Below are 15,037 nucleotides of genomic sequence, written 5' to 3'. Positions count from 1 at the left end.
TAAGTAGTTAGAGGCATGAAACATGAAATAGAGTCATAGCCATGAAGAAAGAAGTCTAAGTCTTGGGTTGTAGTGTAGAGAGAGGCTCTGCCGCTAAGTGCACATAGGCAAAGGGTAGAAGTCCGCAGCTGAGTGCGTGTTCCCCTGTAGCTGTGTGCGCAGGGTGAACAAAGTTTGTAACACTTGGGAGATATTAATAAAAGGAGTTATTCTGCAATTTATGTGTATTTGTTTTGTCGATGAGTTTGGATTCGGTGTATGGATTTCCTTTATTATTCTTATATGATGCGCGAATAAATCCAATTACACTGAATAATTGAACGCAATTATGAATATCTGCTTATGTGGTAATAACCTCAAGTATTTGACAAGATAAGAAAATCACTTAGGATAATTTAGGAACCTGCATGGCACGCTGCCATAACAGCACGAAGGTACCTGAGCCACAGGCTAGGGTTACGCGAAGGTCGATCATATACTTTCGCGAAGGTATTGAAGGCCATAATAGAGGGCTTGCTTACAAGCCCTAGAGTGAGACCACCTGTGCGCAGGCAGGGATAGAAGAAATAAAACGACATCACAACCATCTCAGGGTGCGGAAACTTGGTTCCAACACCCCCCATACTACTTCGAGTGATACTTCGGTTCGCGCTCCACGGGCTGATGCTGAAAAGGCCAGTAGTGTAGGGATTTGTTTGGCAAATTAACGCTAAACCTGTGTCAGGCCCCCTGAAGCAAAAAAATGGTTCTGTTTTTGGGACTGGAATCTGCATAAGAGATGTGTGATGTCGTATCATTAGAATCCAACTAAGAAGGAGATTAGAGACTGGTTGGGTAGAAAGATCCATGAATTTGCGACACAGAGAATTGAAACCCGCAGCTGACAAAAGAACAGTGGTTGGACAGATACCTATATAAAGAGATCCATGAGATCTTTTTCTGCTCCTTCCCTATTGAGCTATATGAGTGGATTGTGAAGCTAGCAGATAGACAAGGAAAGTGGAAACTTGACAGTCCTATTGTGTGGACCCCAGAGCTAGTGCGAAGGTTGGAAGCATTAGAGGATAAGATCGCCCGTGCTGTCGATCATTGGCTCGATCACATCATAGGAGGATTTGTGATTGAATTCACAGTCGACACCTCAGTTAGCTACAACAAGGTAGAGCGATGATTTTTCAAAGGACCATGAGGTAAGTACGTAAAATATTTGAATACCTGGATTAAAATGCTATTGTGCGAAAAACAGGTTATGCAACTACCTTGATGTTCAGGACTATACGAAGAAGAAAAACTTATAGGAATGAAGGAAAAAAGGGTCCAGAGTGTAGTCCCCTAATTTCGCCTCCACGAGGTGATGAAGAAGGGATAGCAAAGGTTTCTCCATGAAGTGATATTCAATTAATAAGGCAAGGATTCCCGCGAATACCACCTATGCCCACACCATCTCCAACTTTACCATCCTCACCTCCAACTTCACCCGCACCACCTCCACCTTCACCGTGGTTCAGTATGACAAATACAATGAAGTTTCCTTTGTTCAAAGGCTTGGGGAATGAGGACCGGACCAATTCTGGTTTGTTGTGAGGGCTATATGGGAAGCTCAAGGTGTTACAGATGATCATATAAAGAAGGCAAAATTGGTTAGTTCTCTGCAAGATCGCGCACTTACCTGGTATATTAAGTACTCTAACGATAATCCGAATGCTAGAGTAGCAGATATCTAGGTAGCACTAAATAGAGAATTTAGTAGGCCTAAATCTGAGGCACAGTGGATTGTGGGATTCAAAGAGATCATGATGCAACCAAGCGAGATGCCTTGGGAACTAGATCAGAGCTTGAAATGTATAATCTGCGAAGCCATCATGAATTTGACAGATGTACATCATCGCAAGTGGTTTGTGGCTTCACTACTACCACATTTAAGAAGTGCGCTGTTGCAGCAGAAGATAACAATTTAGGCTAAGGCCTTGGAGATTTCCATGAGACTACACGAAACTCTGATGCATGATCCTAATCTAGGAGTTCAACAAATCCATGCGCAGCTGAAGAATCTGTGCCTTGAGATGCGAAGTCTGACGTAGGACAGGACGGTTCAACCAGAGGTGCACGAGGATTTATGGTGCTTGAAATGCAAGAGTCAAGGTCATGACAAAAACTATTTCCCGGTCTTTGTAAACAATATTGTAGGAGGAGGACCGATGCCTTTAAGGCCAGAAGCTCAAGCAAGACCTAGCGCGGGGCCTGCATTATGGTGTGCTATCTGCTAGGTAGCTGAAAAGCATGCCACAAATAACTGTCACTTGCTACAGAAGTTTGCATAGACACCGCAACAACTGTTCTGCAACTTTTGTAGGTCGATAGGGCATGATGAGCATACTTGCAGGAGCTATGAACTGATGATGGATAGAACTCCTGCCTATAGGGTTCAAGCCGAAACGTGACCCCTTGACTAGAACGCAGGGATGGCGCAGACAAGATTTTAGGGGTATGGAAGAGGCTCAGGTAGAGGAGGACCCGGTAGAGGTCGAGGACAGTTGATTTGCTACAATCGTGGAGGACCAGGACACTATGCCCACGATTGCACTAATCCAATGCGTCCCTCATGCAAGTATTGCACACTGTTTGATCAAGAAATGGAAGACTATCCTATGTTGATAGCTAGGATACATGATAAAGGGGTGCTACCACCTCTGCCGACTCAGAACCTATAGATGATGGGGTCTGAGCTACGCGAGGAAGATCTAATCATAAATATAGTGCTCAGAAGTGGAATCACGATAGGAGATGACAAGGAGAAACAACCAGATGACACTACATGGGTTCGTAAAGCCTCGGTAAAGGAGGCTAAGTTCGACTTGGAACGTGCTCATGAAGCCTTCAAGGAAGCTAAGAAGAGCTTTGTTGAGGCCTCCAGCTCAGGAAGCAAGGATAAACCTGAGCAGGAGATGGACACCTCGATGCTCACAACTTTCTTGGAAACCTACATGAACTTACTGCGCAACGGTAAGGCTATGAAAGGGTTACAAGAACTCATCAATAGATGTGCTGGAACCACGCCAGGTGAGCTGCGCATAGTATGAAAGTTTGGCAAGCATAAAACAAGGATGGGACGGGAGATGAGACTGACTGTACAGATAGGAGAGTATGAAATGGATCAGGTCGTTTTGGACCTGGGGTTAGATGCGAATGTCCTACCAAAATAGACTTGGGAGTGAATGGGAAGACCTACATTGCAATGGTCTCCGGTTCAACTAAGGATGGCAAATCAAAAAAAGATCATCCCCATGGGGCGACTGCAGGGGGTGAACGTTGATATTGAGGGAGCAAGCGCGTTGGATGACTTTGAAGTAATAGAGATAGTGGATGATAGCAATCCCTATCCTGCACTCTTGGGAATTGACTGGGTTACTGACATGAACGGGGTAATCAATTTGAAGAAGCAAAAGATGATCTTTAAGAAGAAATCCCTACGCGTAATAGTACCCCTCGATCCTACTGAAGGATCGTGCTATACTGAACCAGTCCATGATTATGAAAGTGATGATGATCTGGACTATATCTATAAGATAACAGTGTGATACCAAGATTGGGTGAATCCCACTGTGGATGGATGGATAACATGGGATTGTGAGAGTTCCTACAGTTCAGACTCCGATGAAGAAATAAAACACTGGTAGAATCGGGTACATGAAGTAACTATGCTGAATTGCAACATGATGATCTGATCACTGCACTGTGTGTCCTCAAAGGTAAGAAATATGCCTACTTATGATGGTCTTAATGAGGTAGATATATTTTTGGATGCATTTGAACGGGAGGTACGAGAAAAGCAATGCTTCCAGGTGTTAGACTGGGCACTGCGCGCTACGCCCGCAATATGGTGGGATACGCATAAAGGAAGCTTTGATGATTGGAACGAATGTAGGAGGATGATGAGAACATTATTTGGGAAACCTAAGATGCAACTGATAGACAAGTATGATGGGCAAGGTGATCTGTGCGCACATCTGGCCAAATGAACCCAAGATTATGGAGAAAAGACCCAACTTGAGTGGGTGCACTTGTTCTGTCATACCTTGGATGTTGTCCCCATGAATTGGTATGTGGAAACAGAGCTCCGCCATGGGATAGGTGAATAGGATATCCTGCACGAGGGATTCATGATGATGTTCAGTTTTGAGGACGGGTTTGATAGTATTGATGAAGCGCTACAAGAGGTGAAAGCAACGATATTTAGGATACCACAAGATCCTTTAGACCTGATTCAACTTGAATGGGCTACTCAGCTAAGTCGCACGCTAGAATGTTATAATGTAACTACTGAAGAAGAGGACGAGGATCTGCGAAAGTTTAACGTTCCAAAAATAGAAGGTCACCGCGAGGTTCAGGGACAGTAGATTGAGAACCCTAATATAACTGTGCCATTGAAAACGAAACAAGTGAACATTGGTATGGAGGAAGAACCCAAATTCACGAAGATTGGAGACTACTGGGATGATGTAAATTTTAAATTTTACACAGATTACGAGTATTAAATATATTTTACACAAATTATGAGTCTTTGGTCTTCTTTAAGCTTGTTTTGTTTTTCTTTCTTGGATGCTTATTTCTCTCTCCCTCTCTTGGGTAACCTTCTTGTTTAACATCTTTACTCTTGGATGACTCTCCATTGGTAGGTTTAACGCCATCTGTGGGTTTAGAGCCACTATGTTGATGGTGCTGGATTCAATGAAGTCATCATTTGGGAGAAGGTTGTCCTTATTCGTTAAAGAATTGGGTCTGGATTGAACCCGCGTTGGCCGAAGTAAGGAAAGTGGACTAAGATTGGTTAACAATTTTTGTCATAGCTTTATGAATGTATGTTTCCAAGATTTCGTTATAGAACATGATGGTTCAATCTATAGATGGTCATCGTGGTTTATCCTGGTTTCGGCATTTTATTCCTTTTGCTTTACACCCTTTGAATTTGGGTTTTCTCGCGGCTTGCCGAAGCATCTGTGGGAGCTTGACATTTTGGCACAAGCTGGTTTCTGGATAGACCTCTTTGTTCAGTTCTTTCTTTCCTACAAAGATTTACATACTTATAACATGATGTATGATTGTCATAAAATTGTTATTCGTTATGCAAAAGCAAGTTTCATTTTGGATGTTCTTTGTTGCTTGCCATGGGATGCTATTTACAAATGTTCAGGAAGAAAAGAAGAGGTGAGGTATTTGTTGTGGATCCGGTTGTATCGAGCATGGAAATTGATGGAATTTTTCAAGAAAATAGAAAAAGATGTTCGTATAAAATGTCTGTTCAAAAGGATTCAGAAAATTATCTCTGTGGAGCTGTATTGCACACATACTACTGCTTGCATCTTTTATTATCTGGCCACAACTATTCCAAAGGAAAATGAAGGCTCTACATGGGTTGGAAGTTTAAGTATGGGTAAATTACCATTATACTCATTTTAGGGAGATCAACTTGTCAAGATTGTACATAACCTCTCTGTATTTTGCAATAACTACCATGGCCATGGTAGGATATGGAGATGTGCATGCATTGAATTCCAGGGAAATGATATTTGTAATGATATATATGTCTTTTAAAATGATTCTTAGGGCCTATTTGATCGGTAACTTGACTACACTCATTGTTAATGGATCCAATACATAAAGATTTATTGATAAAATGGCTAATCTGATGAAATATATGAACAAACATAAATTGGCCAAGCATATAAGGGCTCAAATCAAAGGACTTCTAAGGTCGGACTATGAGAGTAGCTATGGTGAAGCTAGTGTTCTAGAAGATATTCCAGTTTCTATTAGGGCAAAGGTTTTAGAGTCATTACATATGTCAGAAGTTTCACATGTTCCTCTTTTCAAGGATTGCAGTGTGGAATTCATAAGCGAGATTGTGACTAGATTGAAAGAAGATTTTTTTCCTTCTTGGTGAGGTGATAATCGAACAAGGAAATGCAATATATCAACTTTACATTGTTTCTCGTGGGTCTCTAAAGAGGTAATTGTTGGAGAGGATGGGTATGTGGAGACCATTGCACGGATTGAGACCTATGGTATCTTTGGTGAAACCCCTGCATTATGTAACATATCTCAACCATATAATGTTCATGTTCGTGATCTCTACAAGATGTTGAGACTAGATAAACAGTCTTTTGCAAAAATTATACAAATTTATTTCAAGGATGGAAGGCAGATCCTCACTAATCTGCTCGAGGGAAAGGATATAGATTTGAGAATTAAATTGCTAGAATCTGACTTCAGTCTTCTTATTGGTAACCAAGAAGCCGAATTAGCCTTGAGAGTTAACAGTGTAACTTAATATGGTGATATATATAGTTTGAAGAACTTGATTAGATCTGGTGCAAATACAAATGGGACTGACTATGATGAAAGGAGAGCTTTGCATTTAGCTACATGTAAATGATATGAACATATTGTACAAGCCCAAATAAAATCGACAATGAAAGAGAATCATATTAATTATAAAATTACTTATTTATACATGTGCAATCTAGGTACGAGACAGTTGTGTTTTGGTAACTTATTAACCATAAAAACAAAATGTAAAAGTAATTACATATTATACAATAACAATCCCAAAGGATTAGTTAACACTCCCCCCTTAATCCGAAGGGAAATCTGACATGCTGTGTAACATTCTGAACTTTTCAAACTTTTCACATCTTTGTAGCTTTGTAGATATGTCTGTGATCTTCTCTGAAGTAGGAAAATGTGTCAGATGAATAACTTTGGTCTCTACATAATGTCGAATCAAGTGATATTTGGTGTTAATATGCTTTCTTCGATCATGAAACTTTGGATTCTTGGCCAACTGAATTGCATAAGAGTTGTCGACAAGTACTGGAGTTGAAGCCTTTTGTTTCTCCTACAAGTCTTCAAGTATTTTACGAAGCCAAATGATATCTTTTGTAGCTTGATTTGTTGCAACATATTCGGCTTTAGTGGTAGAATTAGCAGGAACAGATTTCTTGTGTGATCTCCAACTGATGGTTGTTAATCCAAGACTCATCAAACAACTAGAAGTAGAGACTCCATTCTCCTTATCTCCATCAAAATCATAATACGAATAGCCGGTGAGATGGAAATCTACAACTTTGGAATATTTGATGCGATATGTTTGAGTACCTTTCAAATACTTGAGCACTCGCTTTGCTGCATTCAATGACCTTCACATGGCTTATGCATGAACCTGGAAAGTTTCCCTACAAAAAAATCTATGCTAGGTCGAGTAGTAGTTCGAAAATTCAAACTTCCAAAGAGTTGCCTGTACTTTGTTGGATATTCAAACATACTTCCTTCAGTGGAAGTAAGCTTCAAATTATGATCCATAGGAGTAGTGACAAGATTACAATCCTACATCCCAAATCTAACCAATCGTTGTCCAATATACTTTTTCTGAGAAATGAAAATATATTTGGGTTTTTGATCAACTTTAATCCCTAAATAATAATGTAATAAACCCAAATCTGTCATGTCGAAAACTTTCAATAATTCTCTTTCCCTATATAGTCATCAATGTTTCTTGTGATCATCAAATCATCTGCATACACAACCAAATATACAACTGATTTTCCAATTTTCTTAGCAAAAAGAGTTGCATCATCTAGATCAAATAACTTATAATTCAACTTGAGAAGGTGTTCAGTTAACTTTTCATACTATGCACGAGATGCTTGTTTTAGTATATACAAATCCTTAACCAATTTTCATACCTTTTTCTCTTTTCCTTTAACAAAAAAACCTTCAAGCTTAAACATATAAACACCCCCCTTCAAATCACCATTCAAAAAAGTTGTTTTTACATCCATATGGTGTATCTTCTAGCTATTCTGAGCTGCAAGAGAAAACAAAGTTCTAATTGTGCCCCATTTTGCTGTAGGAGAAAATGTCTATGTGTATTCAACACATTCCTTCTGAGCGTAGCCTTTTGCTACAAGTCTTGCCTGATATTTATCAAGTGAACCATCTACTTTGTATTTGATCTTATACACCCATTTGAAACCAATGGGTTTGACCCTTGCAGCAAGATCCACTAACCTCCAAGTTCCATTATTAATAAGTGCATCATATTCCTTTTGCATTACATCCTTCCATTCATCACAATTAGGAGCTTCTTCAAAACAATTAGGTTCGCTAATTGTACAATGATTGAATTCACAGTCACGAGAAACATTACCAGAATCGTCTATAGAAGAAATTCCTATTTCAAATCATCATACTTGCTTGGAACTTTTCGAGCACGTGTAGATCTTCGTAAAGGTTGCTGCAGTGGTTGTGAGAGTCGCTCATCTTGAAAAACAGGCTCAAGAACAGGGTATTCAAGAGAAATTTCTGGTCCTGCAAAAACATTACTATCATAAAATTTTACTTCACCAATAACATCCTGATAAGTCAAAGATGGAAGAACCATAGATTGATCCAGAATGGGAACCCCCCCTTTCGTGTGTGGAACATCATTATCAAATTCAAAATAGAACTGATTAGATGCAAATTTATCCAAATGAGCCAGTTTCCTATCAACAATGGAATTACTTTTATCTTATTCAAGGAAAATAACATAGCTTCTTGTTCTCTTCATCATATAACCTATAAGCTTTGGAAGTAACAGAATATCCCAAGAAAATACATTTGCGACTTCTAGCACCCAACTTGTTGCGCTGATGTTTAGGAATTAATGCATAGCATAGAGAACCAAAGACTCTAAAATGTTGAACAACAGGAAGACGATTATACCACATTTCATAAGGAGATTTATTATTTATGATAGAAGAAAGACAACAATTACGAATATAAGTTACACAAAGAACTGCTTCTCCCCAAAAAATCAACTTAACATTCTTAAAGAACATCATAGATCTAACCAAGAAAAGTTATATTCATACATTTTGCGATGCCATTTTGTTGTGGATTATAAGGTATGGTTGTATGATGTTTGATTCCATTTTCCTTCAAATATTGTTCAAAAACATGAGAAGTGTACTCGCCACCATTATCAGTTCTGAGAATGCCTATATTCTGTTTAGTTTCATTTTTAATCATCAAATGAAAAGTTTTAAAAACTTCAAACACTTGTGATTTATTCTTCAACAAATACACCCAACACATTCTCGAGTAATCATCAATAAATGTCAACACATATTTATTTCCATTTGCAGTTGCAACAGGCATAGGTCCACATAAATCTAAATGTATGAGACCTAATTTTTGTGAAGATCTGAAAGAAGAACTATGAAAAGGTTGTTTACAATGCTTTCCTATAATACAAGCATCACAAGGTGTAATATTTCTTGGAAATATCGGAAGACCTTTAATACCTTGATTTTTCATAATTTTGATGCTGCCATAATTGATGTGACCAAATTGAGCATGCCACAACAAGCTGGGAAAAAAGATATCACTTTGTTGCACTAAAAGAATAAAACTTTCATGAGAATTAGTAGATTAAGTACCATTTAATTTTAAAAGTGTACCTTCTTCCACACTGGTCATAACAACTACATGATCAGATGCTCTTCTTATCTCGATGATGCCATCAAATATATGAATAGAATGCCCCTGCTTCCGAATATGGATAAGAGACATCAAATTTCACTGAAACTGTGGAATATAAAGTACATCATATAGAACATAATCTGAAAGATTCAATATCTTCAAACGAATAGACCCAATGCCAGATGGTTTAATTTGAGACTTGTCAGCAAATTAAATAACACCATCAATATCATCACTAAAAGTTTCAAAAATATATCACCTAAATGTCATATGAAAAGTGGCTCCTAAATCCAAATTCCAAATATCTCGCCATGAAGAAAATGCAGTGTTGAAAACATCATTCATATTAAACTTACAGTGAACAACAATGTAATGTGCAGAATCTAATGATTTTCCCTTATCTAGTGGTGGATGATCATTCTTTTCATTCAACTATTCTCTCCTTTCACTAACTTTCTCCCAAGGGATTTTACAGTTAGTAGTAGTATGACAAATTTTACCACATCTAAAACATTTCATAGATAGTCTATCATTCAAATTCCTTTGTTGTCTGTCTCCCATATTACTTTTCCCCCCTGCCTCTAGAATTTCTCCTACCATGACCTCTACTACTTTTATCACCTCGAGAAGTTTCAGCATGAGACTTCTGATCCTTTTGTGCAAGGCACAAAGTTTCTACATTAGAGTTAGGTGGAGCCTCTTTCTTCCCAAAGGATTTTTCTCTCTCAGCTATTTTTTATACTAGTTTATCAAATGTAATGTCTTTTAATTGCTCACTAGCTTGGAGAGATTCCAAATAGTTTGAATAGACAGGGTGAAGGACTTTTATAAACGTTGTAAGCCGTAAATCTACTTTAATTCCAATGGCTTCAATATCATGAAAAATGGCTTTTATTTCAGAGGCACTCTTCAAAGGATCATTATCCTTCATCTCCAAATTAAACAACTTTAACAATAACCAATAATTTAGAGTTCTGAGTGTGAATCATACAATTATTTCAACTTCTTTGATGCTTCGAATGTAGTACCACAAGAAACGATATATCTTCTTACCTCTTTTGTCACTAATGCAGTTATTAATGCATATGCCTTGTTGTCTTTTATCTCCCAAATTGCACATTGCTTCTCGTTATCAAGTGGCTCCAATGCAATTTCTTTTCTGTCACTATCCTTCTTTCGTTGATAAACTTCCCACAAATCCTTAAAAACAAGGGCACTTTTAAGCTTTCTAAACCAATCTTGATAATTTTCCTTTCCATTAGGAACAACTCCAACTATGTAAACCATTGAAGTCATAATTGTTATGCAACCAAATATTCTTCAAATCCTTTGAAATTAAAAATATATGCAATTCTTTTGAAAAGATATAAATTCCTTTCTCCTCTTCTTTCAAACAAAGTTTTCTTTGTGGTTTAATGGTAAGTTTCAAAAATAACCTAGTAAAGAGATAGGTTCAAGTCTTATTAGCCTCCAATTTTTTTTTTTTTTTTTTTTTTTTTTTTTTTTTTTTACTTTTACGAATGGCCTCTTAAAAAAATATGTATTTCAAATCACCAGAAAATTGACCACTCTTCAATTAAAAATTTATTTCAAATGACCAAAAAATTTATATCCTTCATTTAATTTATATCCTTCATTTTAAGTATCATTCACAAAGACTTCAGTAAAAACTTTGTATTCTTCCGGAATCTTGCTGAAAAAAGACTTTGTATCATTCATCTCTGTAAAAACACTGTGTATCATTCATCTCCTGTTTGCAGTAAATGTATCTTATTATTATTCATAAATTTTACTGTCATTAAAACTCATGTTTACTGTGGTAAATGCAAATAATGTGATTAAACTCTTGTTTACTGTAGTAAATGCAAATACTATTTTCAGAAATTTCATTGTAAGTAAACTCCTGCTTGATGCAGTAAATGCAAATAAAGCCTCCCAAAATTAAAACAACAAGCGGCCCTTGGATGCATGGAACTGCAATTTTTAACAAACAATCCAAATTTTATTGGCATTCGACTTAGTCTTGGCAATTCTTATTGTGAACAACAAGCACTCAAAACTCTAACATGTATTTTAACTTCCAAGGATATTGTAACAAAAAATTATGCCACTGAATTTCTCCAATCATCTTTCATTATGACTTAAAGATATAAAACTTACAAAGAGTCACTAGTTTCGACATTCCACTGCATTTCTCCACTAGATTAACCTTCTTGTGCACTCTATCGTCATAGTTTCCATGCTTTGTGTCTCCTTTACGCCATAGACTTCACATGGAGTTTAGGAACAACTCAACCAAGGCTCTAATACCACCTGACAAGCCCAAATAAACTCCACAATGAAAGAGCATCATATTAATGATAAAATTACTTATTTACACATTTTCAATCTAGGTATGAGACAATTGTGTCTCGGTAACTTATTAACCGTAAAAACAGAATGTGAAACTAATTACATATTATATAATAAAAATATCGAAGGATTAGTTAACACATACCACAATTTTTCTCATTATAGATGGAGCAGAAATCAATGTTATAGACAAATTTGGAATTACACCATTGTTGGAGGCTGTTAAGGTTGGGAATGATAATATTGTTACTATACTTGAACTTAATGGAGAAAATATGGGCTTAGAAGATGTTGGTAGTCTTCTCCGTAAAGCCATAGCAGATGGGAATGCAAAGATGTTAAAGCGATTGTTAGCCAAGGGTATAAACCCCAATTCAATTGACTATGATCATCGTACACCACTCCACATGGCAACTATAGAGGGCTTGCATTTGTTGGCAAGGATTTTGCTTGATTCAGGTGCAAGTGTTTTTTCATTAGATAGATGGAGAAATACTCCACTAGATGAAGTGCAAAAATGTGGCAGCAGAGAACTCATCCAGATGTTAGAACAAGCAACAATTAATGCTTCTGGGCTAGTTTCAAAAAAATGCTTAACAGATTCAGAAAATCAAGAAAGTGTCTCTTCTTTTAAAGATTCAAGAAGAGAGATATTTGAGCCCAGGGAATAGGCCAAGGCCAAAATATGCACAATGTTTTCTTTTCCCCCATGGACTCCCAGAGAGAAGAGAAGAAATGGCCTTCTGTGGATTCCTCAAACAATTGAAGCCTTGCATCAAGCAACAACGCATCACTTTGGTTCTGTTGGTACCATTGTTTTAACAGAAGCTACGGGAGAAGTTTTGCATGCAAACTTAATTCAAGTTAATCAAGAACTTTATATTGTTAATGTTGGCGAGTAGAAATGAAGTACATATACAGATACAGACAAATATAATTTCACTGACCTTATAAAGTACAAATAATTCATCAAGATTGAAATGTATTGTCAACTTTATTGTATTTGGATAAATTGTATATTCAAGACAGAAATATAGAAAGGTACGGAGACCTTTGCATATAATACTTTTTTTATTTTTGTTTAAATGTGGTCTCTTATTTTTTTTTATGTGGTTTCTTGATTTTCTTTTGGATTGGATCCAAGTTTCTCATTAATCAAATTGCAACCCAATACATGCTTGCAAATTCACCTACATAGTCAAAATGCAGTATTAATAACCGATAAACATCATTTCACCTTCATAGTTTAAGTGCACAGTATGGTTTGAATGAATAAAATGTTTACTCTTGGATCCTTGAAGCGAAAGATAATCCTATATTTTTTCACACATGATTTTGAATTATTACATATATTTCTTATTTTAATTATATCTTCTACTTTAGTATATATATCTATATATATATATATATATATATATATATATATATATATATATATATATATATATAATTGCTTCGTTTGGTTATGTCAATCCATAGTTTATCATGCTTGTTCCTACCTATATTTCTGGAAAAGCTTTTGGTACGCAACATTTGATCTTTTTTTACAAGAAATGTATCTTTGCTAGGCTGGTCAGATGAGAATTCTTGGGATTCTTGTAGATCACTGAGGTTTATCTATTTGAGCTCAGTTATTGAAACTGCGCTCTATGTACATAGTTCTAATTCCCAACAATTTCCCATTTACTGTACCCTTTGTTTGTTAATAAACAATATGACACTATCTCTCATAAATAAAATTCACCATAACTGTGACATTTATTTTTAATTTTCCCATATTGATTGGTTTCTTGATGGGCGTTCAATAAGGCACATGGTCTCAAATACTTCCATTACCATATCTAACAGAATCTTGCAGATGAAGAATTGTTTAAAAATCAATTTGATCAGATGATAAATTTCTCAATTTACCTCAGCACTACGAGGTGGTCTATGGAGAAAATGACAGACAATGTACTATGGGAAAGGTTAAAGTTGGTTGGTCTTATTATAGGGAAATGTTGTCTATACAAATTCTCCTCGTTTGATACTATATTTCTTTAGTTTGGTTTGATGACATCTTGGGCTCTGCATTTTGTTTTAGTCCTAATATTCTATTTTCAATAGCATAACAAGAGTTGTTGTTAATAATATATTTAGCAAAAGCTCAAGTTGTACAAGAGCTGTTGTTAAGAATATATTCTGAAAAATCTCTAGTTGTTCCAATCAAATTAGATTTCATTCACTGCAATGGTCACTTTATACTGTAAGGAATCTAGCTAAATTACACATGTACTCTATTTTTGGGAAAAACAGTCTGAGATGATAACCAATAAAAATATTATATTTTGCTTTTTTTTTTATATAGATATTTGTTAGAAATTGGGTATATATTTGTTAAAATTTGGTAGAAATTTGTTAAAGTGGGACAGGGATCATGAAAAAATATAATTTTCACAATCAAATCATTCCAAACAATTTTTATGATAAAAATGTATTTTAAATAACCAAATATTATAATTTGGTTCATGATTAATTTTCATTAAAAATAAATAAATTTGGCTTTTACTTTTTTTTTTTCAAACGAAAAAACTCTAGTTTATATTATGTACCAATGTATATATCCAATGTATTATAAGTACAAAAATATTTCATAGATCTACTAGTAGATTAGGCAAAAATTGTTTAATACATATCTTTCCATAGTCAAAAGAGAGTTAACAACATTGTAGAACTGACACAAATGAATTAATGACTTTCCATCCAAATAGCCTAGAATCAAAATGAGGAAACATAACTATATATACTAGCATAGTTCAAAATTTGTAAAGTAAAAAACAGTAACTATGGGAGGGGATAGGAGCCTTTAGCCGATATTGTCTCATCCTCCAAATAAGTATATTGTATGATACCATAATTATCAACGATCTCTAGCTTAGAGAGTCAACAACCTGATTCTTTTGGCGAAATATGTGTGAGACAATGATTGCACTGAAAATTCCTATGAGAATGTTAATATGGGCGATCCAATTAGAAAGAAGTGGGAGAAGAAGCCATGGTTTGACAATAAACTGTTAATAATAACTTATGAGTTCCCTTATACATATAAAATGTTAATGCACAGTGACCTAGAGATCCATAAAAAGGCCCAGAGTACCAAAGTTTCGACCCTTGTATTGGTATC

General features: G+C 36.1%; 1 pseudogene; it reads left to right on the top strand.

The window, feature by feature from the left end:
* Window positions 1–4,851: 4,851 nt before the first annotated feature.
* On the top strand, window positions 4,852–12,545 carry LOC149189580 (potassium channel KOR1 pseudogene; annotated as a pseudogene).
* Window positions 12,546–15,037: the final 2,492 nt, after the last annotated feature.

Source organism: Pinus tabuliformis, chromosome 3_1 (genome assembly GCF_031772625.1).
Source record: "Pinus tabuliformis cultivar Carrire ecotype Pingquan chromosome 3_1, CPIR1, whole genome shotgun sequence".
In the NCBI taxonomy this organism is placed as follows: Eukaryota; Viridiplantae; Streptophyta; class Pinopsida; order Pinales; family Pinaceae; genus Pinus; species Pinus tabuliformis.
This window is presented reverse-complemented; position numbering and strand designations above follow the sequence as displayed.